The sequence below is a fragment of the Bos grunniens genome, chromosome 12 (assembly GCF_055505025.1).
Source record: "Bos grunniens cultivar Pamir isolate PY7600 chromosome 12, Bosgru_T2T1.0, whole genome shotgun sequence".
In the NCBI taxonomy this organism is placed as follows: Eukaryota; Metazoa; Chordata; class Mammalia; order Artiodactyla; family Bovidae; genus Bos; species Bos grunniens.
The window spans coordinates 54,412,310-54,422,951 of record NC_141176.1 but is presented as its reverse complement, the minus strand read 5'-3'; positions in this window follow the sequence as shown (position 1 = coordinate 54,422,951).

Genomic DNA, 10,642 nt, shown 5'->3' with positions numbered 1-10,642 from the left:
TTTTCCTATTTTAAATGTATTTATTTTTAATTGAAGGATAATTGCTTGACAGTATTGTGTTGGCTTCTGCCATACATCAACATGAATCAGCCACAGGTATATATGTCCCCTCCCTCTTGAAACTTACTCTCACCTCCCATCCCATGCCACCCCTCTAGGCTGTCAGAGAGGAATGGTTTGAGCTCCCTGAGTCATACAGCAAATTCCCACTGGCTCTCTATCTTACATATGGTAGTGTATATGCTACTCTCTGTTTGTCCCACCCTGTCCTTCCCCCACTGTGTCCCCAAGTCTGTTCTATATGTCTGCATCTCCATTGCTGCCCTGCAAATAGTTTCATCAGTACTGTCTTTCTAGATTTCATATATGTGCATTGATATATGATATTTATTTTTCTCTTTCTGACTTACTTCACTCAGTGTAATAGGCTCATTAGAACTGGTTCAAATGTGTTCCTTCTTATGGCTGAGCAATATTCCATTGTATGTATGTACCACAGCTTCTTTACCCATTCATCTGTCGATGGGCGTCTATGTTACTTTCATGTCCTAGATATTGTGGTCAGTGCTGCAATGAACATTGGGGTGCACGTGTCTTTTTCAATTGTGGTTTTCTCAGGGCACATGCCTAGTAATGGGGTTGCTGAATCCTATGGTAGTTTTATTCTTAGTTTTTAAAGAAATCTCCATACTGTTCTCCATAGTGGCTGTATCTGTTTATGTTCCCACCAACAGGGCAACAGGGTTCCTGTTTCTCTGCACCCCCCACCAGCATTTATTGTTTGTAGATTTTTCTGATGATGGTCATTCTGACCAGTGGGAGGTGATAGTTCATGGTAGTTTTGATTTGCATTTCTCTAATAATGAGCGATGATGAACATCTTTTCATGTGTTTACTAGCCATCTGAATGTCTTCCTTGGAGAACTGTCTGTTTAGGTCTTCTTCCCACTTTTTGATTGGGTTGCTTGCTTTTGTAGTATTGAGCTGCATGAGCAGCTCTTGGAGATTAATCCTTTGTCAGTTGTTTATTTGCCATTATTTTCTCCCATTCTGAGGGTTGTCTTTCCACCTTGCTTACCCTCATGTCTATTATTCCACCTCAAAAAACCCCTACCATCTTCCAATAATAGTTTCTTATTGTCAGTGTACAATTGAGCCAGGAAAAGCATTTCATCCCCACTCTGGCTTCCTTCAACCTCTTAAAGTGTTCTTTTTGGTCTCCCTGCCACTGCCACAGGAAATGACGTACATGGATGAGACATTGGTTTGACTACACTTCTCAAATGCCTGTCAACTTAATATCTGCTCTTGGAATGTATAAGGGTAATGCTATTAGGGGCATTAAAGAGTCAGACATGACTGAGTGACTAAGCATAGCACAGTCACCTTAAATTAAAAAATAAGATCCATAAGCCCATTCATCATTTCCGATTATTTGCACTGATTCTCTTCCATTAGGGATTGTTAATTGAACTTAGCATTTTATCTGAAATAGTTTTACATCCTCCATAGAGTTTTTGATGGTGAAGCAGTGAGTCATTAGTTGGTGGAGAAGGGACCCATTTAATTTACTATAAAAATAGACCCAAGGGACACACCATACCAACAATGTTGACTTAGCTTCCCAGATCTTGTGGAAATAGGTAAGGGGGAGAAAGGGAAATGTGTTAAATGCAAAGGTGAAGATATAATTTGCTCTTGGTTATCAAACAATGTTGTCAATAGCATATTTTTGCTTTGCCCTGGGCTAGCTAGAAATGGTAAACTTATCTCCAATCCAATCAACTGGCACCTGCCATTCATGGAGTGAATAATATGGTGCTTAAAACTTGATAGAACAACCCATCTTGTATAGGCCTGAACCATCACCACTTGGAAATTACATCTCAAGAAACCAGAATCAAATATGACACATCGACCTAAAGTAGAGAAGGGTCAATAGCCCATTAACGGTTCCCCAGAGGATTTGTGTTATAAGTGACCTTCCCTTGCTGCTGCCACTCTTCCCCAACTACATCAAGGCTGCTTGGGGAAGAGGCAAACTAATCACTTGCATATACTAAATTCGCTGCAGGCCATTGTGTGATAAATTGCCCAATTTCACTAAGCAAGGTAGCTTGGAAAAAGAAAGAAAATTCAGTCTCACTGAATATAAAGTCTTTGTGTGATTGGATCTTCAGCTGTAACACAGGACTAAAAATATCTATGTTTTCCAGCAACCTCTCCAACTTGCTGGTGCATGGAAGATGTGACTGTTCTAATTTCTTCCTATTATTTAGGAAATAGCAGCCAGATGAGTCTCCCTGGTTAGGAGGACTTGATTTTTTTTTTTTTTAACTGATATGGCATCTCATTGATTTGAAGAGGCATTTTAATAAATTGTTTCTTTGAAGAAACTGAAGCATAGATTATGAACTCTAAGTCTAAAGTCAATTTGAAGTCTATGACCATGTACTATGACTTGGTCAACTGGTCAACCTGACAACCTCTGGAACATATTTCATTGGCTTTAAAAATATGAGCAATAATCTGGGTTACTGTAGTTTGGGTATTGGAAGTTATGATATAATAAATTTTTACTTCTTGACATAAGGGTTAAGGGTACTACTTGATCTAAGGGTAGTCAAGGCAAATTCTAGTGGTATTTTGGCTTATAAAACATATTAATGCTGAACTTTGCTTGCTCATTTTGCCCCACAATTTCTAGGAAGTAGTGTTTGGGATTTCAATCTTTCTGTTGGCCAATTTAGAATATACACAGGGTTAGGTGGTGTTAGAACATGGAATAAACATATATCTTGTCTCCTCTGTTTGATCTTGGCCATGTTTGTTATATTGTTTGTGTGTGTGTGTGTGTGTGCAGTCGCTCAGTTATGCTGAACTCTTTGCAACCCCCTGGACTGTAGCCTGACAAGCTTCTCTATCCATGGGATTTTTTCAGAAAAAAATGTGCTTGCATGCCAAGTCACTCCAGTTGTGTCCAACCTGGGACCCTATGGACTGTAGTCTGCCAGGCTCCTCTGTCCACAAGGTTCTCCAGGCCAGAATACTGGAATGAGTTGCCATTCCCTTCTATGGAGTGGATTGCCATGTCCTACTCCAGGGAATCTTCCTAATCTAGGGATCAAACCTGCCTCTATTGGTCTACTGCATTGGCAAGTGGATTCTTTACTATTGTGCCATTTGGGAAGCCTGCTTGTTGTATATATGTATTCCATCTCATATATTAATTCCTTTCATTTCTGGAGTACCTTGGCCAGCCTTCATTAAAGATTATGCCTCCCAAAACTGTTACACAGCATGCAAATAAGATCTACTACAGAAAGGAGTCTGAAGTGACTGAGAAACTCTGGATTAAATACAGTGAAATGGGTACTTTCATAAAGTATTTCTCAGAGCTTCAATTTACTAATGTGCATTGTGGCTAACCAGGAGTGGTAGATAGTGTGAAGCATATACCAGATTATTTGTCCAAATATTTTGTTTGGTAGATGGAGATTTTACGAAAGTGTTATTTTGTAGGGGGCATACTCAGCCAAACAGTTATTTTGTTCAATTCCAAATGAATGGAGTCGTTTAAAATGATCTGCAGTGCCTCACCTATTGAACCTGCTCTTCAAATATAAATATAATTGGGATGGCAGTGATATGCAAAACAGAAACTTCAGTGTAAACTGCCATCAAGAAAGATTTGTTTAAAAATCCCAGACAGGTGCACTGAATGATGTGTAATTAAGAGACGTCTCACAGCTGTGAAACTAGGAGACTCATGAAAGTCTTGAAATGTCTTTTTTTTTTTTTTGGTAACAAAGCAGCTCCTGGGAATTGTGAGTGGACATGGAGGGGAAACTCACCTGGTAAGAAGTGCAATCATGGAGGCATCCTGTAGAGATGGCACTTGACCCTGCAGGAGAGCATATGTAACCCCACAAAGACCTCTTCTTCCTGCACACGCTCAACAAGACTACCTTTTCCTCCAGGACCAGATATATCCATGGCCAATCAGAATTCTCACTGCTGCTGCTGCTAAATCGCTTCAATCATGTCTGACTCTGTGCGACCCCATAGACAGCAGCCCACGAGGCTCCCCCGTCCCTGGGATTCTCCAGGCAAGAACACTGGAGTGGGTTGCCATTTCCTTCTCCAATGCATGAAAGTGAAAACTGAAAGTGAAGTCACTTAGTCATGTCCGACTCTTCGAGACCCCATGGACTGCAGCCTACCAGGCTCCTCGGTCCATGGGATTTTCCAGGCAAGAGTACTGGAGTGGGGTGCTATTGCCTTCCCCGAGAATTCTCACTAATGTTGTTTATTTGGGGGTAGGAAAAATGCATGTGTGTGTTAGTATTAGTCACTCAGTCGTGTCTGACTCTTTGCAACTCCATGGACTGTAGCCCACCAGGCTGCTCTGTCCATGGAAATCCCCAGGCAAGAATACTGAAGTGGGTAGCCATTCCCTTCTCCAGGGGATCTTCTCAACCCAGGATTTGAGCCTGGGTCTCCCTCATTGCAGGCAGATTCTTTACTGTCTGGGCCCCCAGGGAAGCCCCAGGAAAAGTACATAAAAACTGTGGCTCCTTATCATTTTTAGGTTAACATGAATAATTTGGAAAGCATCTATAGTTAAAATTCTCAATCGAGAAATAGAACCTCTTTTGTTATTTATTTATTATTTTACTTTTGAATCTCTTAACAATTGTAAGCTATCTTATATTTTTGTCTTGTATATTTATCTTTTCTCTTCTGTATTTTCTGTTTTTCACCTTCCCTTGATCTCCCCATCCCTGTTTCTAACCCCCAAAGTGAGCATTGATGGATTTGCAACTAAAGTCCCAATCTCTTCATATTAACAGGAACACAAATAAATCCTCAACCAGAAAAAAAAAAAGTATAAAATTTTGAAATGGAAGCTGACTCAAAGAAGAAGAGACAAATTTATTGAGACATTTTCTGCTTCTTCAGGGAATAAAAACCCTATATTCTAGGACTCACGTGCATTTACTTGAAGAAAAAGTCTCAATGATCAGTTATCTGAAAATTAAGCTGATACATATTTGCAACTGAAAATGTAGATAAAACAATGTCTGCAAATTTCTTTTCTTTCTCAAGAAGAAATTTCATTTCTTTCTCAAATTAAGTAAAATTCCATTAAAAACATTATCATATTAAGGAGTAAGTCATACTTCAAATTTGTGTTTACTTGCATTTAAGCAGATCTATGTCTATATTTCTGAATTTTATAACTAAATCAAATTGTTGTATTGTTTTATTGTTGCTTATCTAGTTGAATACAAACATGTCTTCTCCAAACTTTTTTGTTTGCTATTTAACACAATGATGGATAAGTCCTTAAATAGCAATGAATCTTGTGAGAATGAGTAAGTACTACTTTCTCTGTTTTACAGGTCAAGGAATAGAACTTTTAGATCTTTTTTGCTCAAAATTCAGGATTATGTCTATCAATATATACAGCCACTTCAAAATATCTAATGCCTTTAAAGCCAGAAGCATTTTGTGTATTCATCATTTCTCACCAAATATAAGAACTGCCATAGAAATGCCTAGCTTTTAAAATTCCATAGCAGAATTAAATAAGCTCAAGACTAAGCAGAAAATAAGAATACTGAAGCTAGAAAAAGAAAAATGAATATAGCTTAGCTGGTTTCTGCTGACAAGCCAATTTGTAGTCTTCTCTTTAGGCTGGAGTGAGCCTACAAAGCTCTGTGTTTGCAGCCATTGCACTAAAATCTAGCTTTGATCACTGGGCTGTTGTAGGGCTGACCACATCCACTCAGTCTCTCCTTTCCTCTGAAATTCTCAGGGGGCTCACGGGCTGTCATGACAAATGCACCATAAGCCAGAGCTTCTTCACCACCTTGTCATTCCAGGGCAGAGGGGGATAAAGCCAAGTTGTGAGGACGCTTGCTCAAGGTTAAAGAAACGGAATTAGCCTCCAGGTTCTTGACATCTAGACTTACCATCTTGTTCTGGGCTCTTCCATGCTACTGCCTCTTAAAACTCTGCAAAATTCAACAATTCTTGCTGTCTCTATTCAAAATAACTCACCAAACATTCATTTTTTTTAATTAAAAAAATTTTTTTAAATTAATTTTTACTGGAGTATAGTTGCTTCACAATGTTGTGTTAGTTTCTACTGTGCAGCAAAATGAATCAGCCACACGTATACATTGGAGAAGGAAGTGGAAGCCCACTCCTGTATTCTTGCCTGGAGAATTCCAAGGACAGATGAGACGGGAGTCACAAAGAGTCAGATACAACTGAGAAACTAACACAATATATGTACATATTCCCCCCGCCCCCAATTTTGGACTTCCTCCACATTCAGGTCCCCACAGAGTGTTAAGTAGAGTTCCCTGTGCTATATAGTATGTTTTCATTGGTTACCTATTTTACCTACTGTCCTTAAACAGTAAAGATTCTAACATCCCAGTCTTTCTGGGGAAACCACCTTAGATTTCCGTGATTACCAAGCAAATTCTAGATGCCTGGATTAAGCTTGAGAAATCATTTTTTAAAAAAGAAGCTAGTCAAGAATAAAGAACTCTTACTGAAAGAAAGAACCTTTTAGGTAAACTTGGAATATTCATTAATAAGTTGGCAATTTTATTAGATGTCTTTTTTGAGGTCATTCTGCTAATTCTCTGTGTCTAGAGTTCCTTAGAAAAGAAACAGGCAAGATTTTTTTTTTTTAGTTAGGGTATAGTTACTTTACAGTGTTGAACGTGGAAGTGAATCAGCTTTGTATACATACGTATATGCCCTCTCTCTTGGATCTCCCACCCACCCCCATCCTGTCGCTCTAGGTCCTCACAGAGTACTGAGCTAAGCTCCCTGAGCCACACAGCAGGTTGCCACTAGCTATCTGTCGTACATATGGCAGTGCACATACTAATCCCAACCTCCCAATTCTTTCCACACCCTCAACCACCCCCTCGCCTCACCACTGTGTCCACATATCCATTCTCTATACCTGCATCTCTGTTCCTAAAAATAGGTTCATCTGTACTGTTTTTCTAGATTCCGCATATATGTGTTAATATACAATATTTGTTTTTCTCTTTCTGGCTTACTTCACTCTGTATGACAGACTCTAGGGCCCTCCACGTCTCTACAAATGACCCAGTTAGATCCAATATCTGAGTAGTTTCTACTGTCTTTGCACTTAAGACAGTTTTGTTATTATTATCACTGTTATAAAGGGATGGCAACTTATTTTAATACAATTGCTTCCTATCATTCAGTGAAGAAACTTTAGAGTCATGATACTTTTGAGCAGACAAGGAAGGTGAGCCCTGATGAACTCAAGTGATTTATCCTCAGAGTCAAAACTGAGTCCTCGATGGGGCTGGGATGAGCCCTAGGTCCTTACTCACATGAAGTATTTATACTTTTTAAAGATTTTAAATAAAAATTTTTTTATTCTCTGCACAATATTCATTAGTTCTAATCATATTATGGTCCCAATGTAGCTATTTTAAAGTGAAATTAAAAGGCAGCCTAGCTTTGGAGGGTAAGAGTTATTGAAAGAGGTGTCTAGAGAGCCATTTAAAATTTTCAAGTAAAAAAAAAAGCGAGAGTGTGTGTGAGAAAGAGCTGTTTTCCTTTTAAAAATTAAGAAGTCAAATATAGAAATAGTCTAATCTGCATTAACGATCTGCAATCTATGAAACAATTTTTAACCATTTTAAAGTGAAAGGCTGGTGATTATGTGGGAGAATAGATGGGAATAATAACCATAAATCTTTTAAAACTGTAGGTGTTCAAAGTAACATTATGTAAAAATGAGATTGGCTAGGTTTCTGGCCTGAGAACTGTCATAGGAGAACCTAAGCCATCATTCTGAGCTCTTGGAAGAATGGCCATTACTATTTCCATTTGTCCTTATACTTGAAGGGCTGGCCTTTGCCTTCCTGAATCCTGAATCCCGATGCCTTGTGCCCGTTGTGTGAGATGTAGTTAGATCCCCAGAGATGAGCACCGGTCCTTCTCAACCTCCCTCCCAGGTTGAGTAGGGCCAAGGATGGCTCAGGAAATGGGAAAGCTGGATGTGCACAGTGAAACGTCTGCTGAACCGCCACTCTGCTAGGTGAGTTCCAAAGGAGAATCCATCCTTTGTGTTACAAAGGACTGGGAGTTCTTTTCCCCTAAGTTGTGCCACAAAAGTATGGTGGGCACTGGCTGCTGAACTTTCATTCGGCTTCCTTGCTATACCCAGTCTCTCGTACAGAAACAATATTGCTCCTGGAGTAGGAGGGACTAAAATGGAGGGTGGAAGGATGGAAGATGGAGATGGGAAGGTGAGATATGTCTGAACACTCCTGTGAGTAGAACAAATCCCAGATCATATACACAGGGAAGCCATTGTCCATCAAATGATGCTGCTGAAAAGACAGAAAAACAGATAGGAAGTGTGTAAATTGCCCTGGAAGAAATGCTTAGAATTAGAGACTTGGTTGGAAAAAGAATCTACATGCTCTCTTTCCCAGTTCTAGATTCCACGTCATCACTAGGGAATAAACATCTTGCAGCAATCCACATGTAAAGCCCAGCCAGAAACCAGTTGATTTAAACATGCTCAGTGCTACTTTCAAATAAGCCATGAACAAGGAATTCCCTTCCTCTTGCTGGAATCAGAACACTTACATGCAATGGAAAGTATGCTCGATTGTGCTATGATAAATACTACGTTTCTTAATCATTTTGATATCCCAACTGTAACCCAAGTCTCTTAAGATAAATAGTTAATGGCCATTATGTGTGAATGTCATACTTTAAGGGAGCCCTGAGGTATGGGTTTGGCTTAATCTGACAGGTCAATACTATGGAAAGAATTTCAACTTTCAACCTTATTTTTAAAGATAAAAATGGATTTTTTGGAAAGTCTGCAGAGAATTGGTTCTAGCAATGCCATTATGTGTTATACATATTAAAGAAGGGGGCATGGCATGCACTCAGAGAGTTTTAGAGGAAATCAGAATGCTACAAATGATGCCTTTTCTTGAATCCTGAAAAATTCCACTTTGATTTAGCACCAGTGGAACTGTTAATAGAAACTTCTTTGCGTGTTGTGTATAAACAGCACAGCTCGGCCTGTATCAACTTTATACTCCAATAAACAAGACAATAATGACAAATTATCAAAGCAGGCCTCAGATGTGACCCTCAATTGGGAGAGCAGCAATTTAATGAAGACAAAAGCTAGGTGAAAGCTGCTAATATCATTTACTGATAAACAGATTTTCTCGAGAGGCTCCTAGCTGAATCCCCTAAGGTCCCATAAACCTGCATAATTCCATTTAAAATATTGCGCAATTCACTAAATTAGTCTTTGAACATCCTTACTATCCAATTACGAAGCCCCAGCATGGACAGAATAATGAAATTTTTCAAACTGTGGAATGCATGTGGTCTTAACAAACTTATGACAAACACCAAAATTAGCTTTCAATTTTGAGGCCAATGTAGCTCTCTTTAATACCTCAAGTCAGAGTGGCAACAATAAAACACTATTGCAGGGCTAAGCAGAACAGAAGAAAAATAAATCTTGACTTACTCAGAATTCTGAACACGGTCTACCTTCAGGAAAAAAAAATCATAAGAAGTTGAATGATGTTTTGCATTTGCAAGCTATTTGGTCGCTTAAAATCTAGTAAAAGCTTTACTGAATAAAGGGTACAAAATACCTCCTGGACAGTTGTATCTTCCAGGCAGGCAGAAAAAAAGCGAGAGTTTGAGGAAGTGAAATTTATTTCTGTTCAAGCATTGCAAGCTGCATTATTAAAGTCATTTGTCATGGTTTGAATATTTCTGCCTGATTCACCATTAAATTGGCCTTCTAATTACCAACTTTGTCATGAAAAGTGGTCTGGCTGTTTCATTCACCAGAAAACTTCAATTCCTTAATCATCACTTGCCTTCATAGGAGAAGAAAGGAAAGAAAAAGGAAAACAACAAACCATATATTTTTATCCCCAGATCTTAAAATACATCCCAACACAGTAATGCTTAAATGATCTCAAAGCCCTACATTTTTAAGATGCTGATAAGTACTTAGAAAATGAGTTATCATTTCATCTTTATAAAGAAACTTGCCAGCATTCACCTATTATTTGGTTACATAACTCAGTCTTGCAGTGGACACACAACCTCACGTCATAGTTTCCGAATCAACAAGCGCTAACCATAATCAAAACATGCCAGGCGAGTTATTTCTCTTTCCCATATATTCTAGCTTCTTGGCTGGTGTATGTAACTCTATCTACAGAAAAAGATGTGGAAACCATAGTTTCTCCAAGCAGCCTAGTGAAGACGTTGCCAAGTGCCTACAGCTTGCTTGATCATACTTTCAGATGGACAAGGATGGGCAGTTGTGGCTAACAATGACATAGATTCAGTAGCTTTCCTTCTATATTCATTTCTGTTGGATGATGGAACAGCAGGCACTCATATATATATATATATATATATATATATATATATATATTTGGTCACACTGTGAGGCATGTGGTATCTTAGCTCCCCAATCAGGGATTGAACCCACCTACCTCCCCCCGACACACATTACCCCACGTTTGAAGTGCACAGTCTTAACCACTGGACTGACAGGCAAGTCCAAGCACTC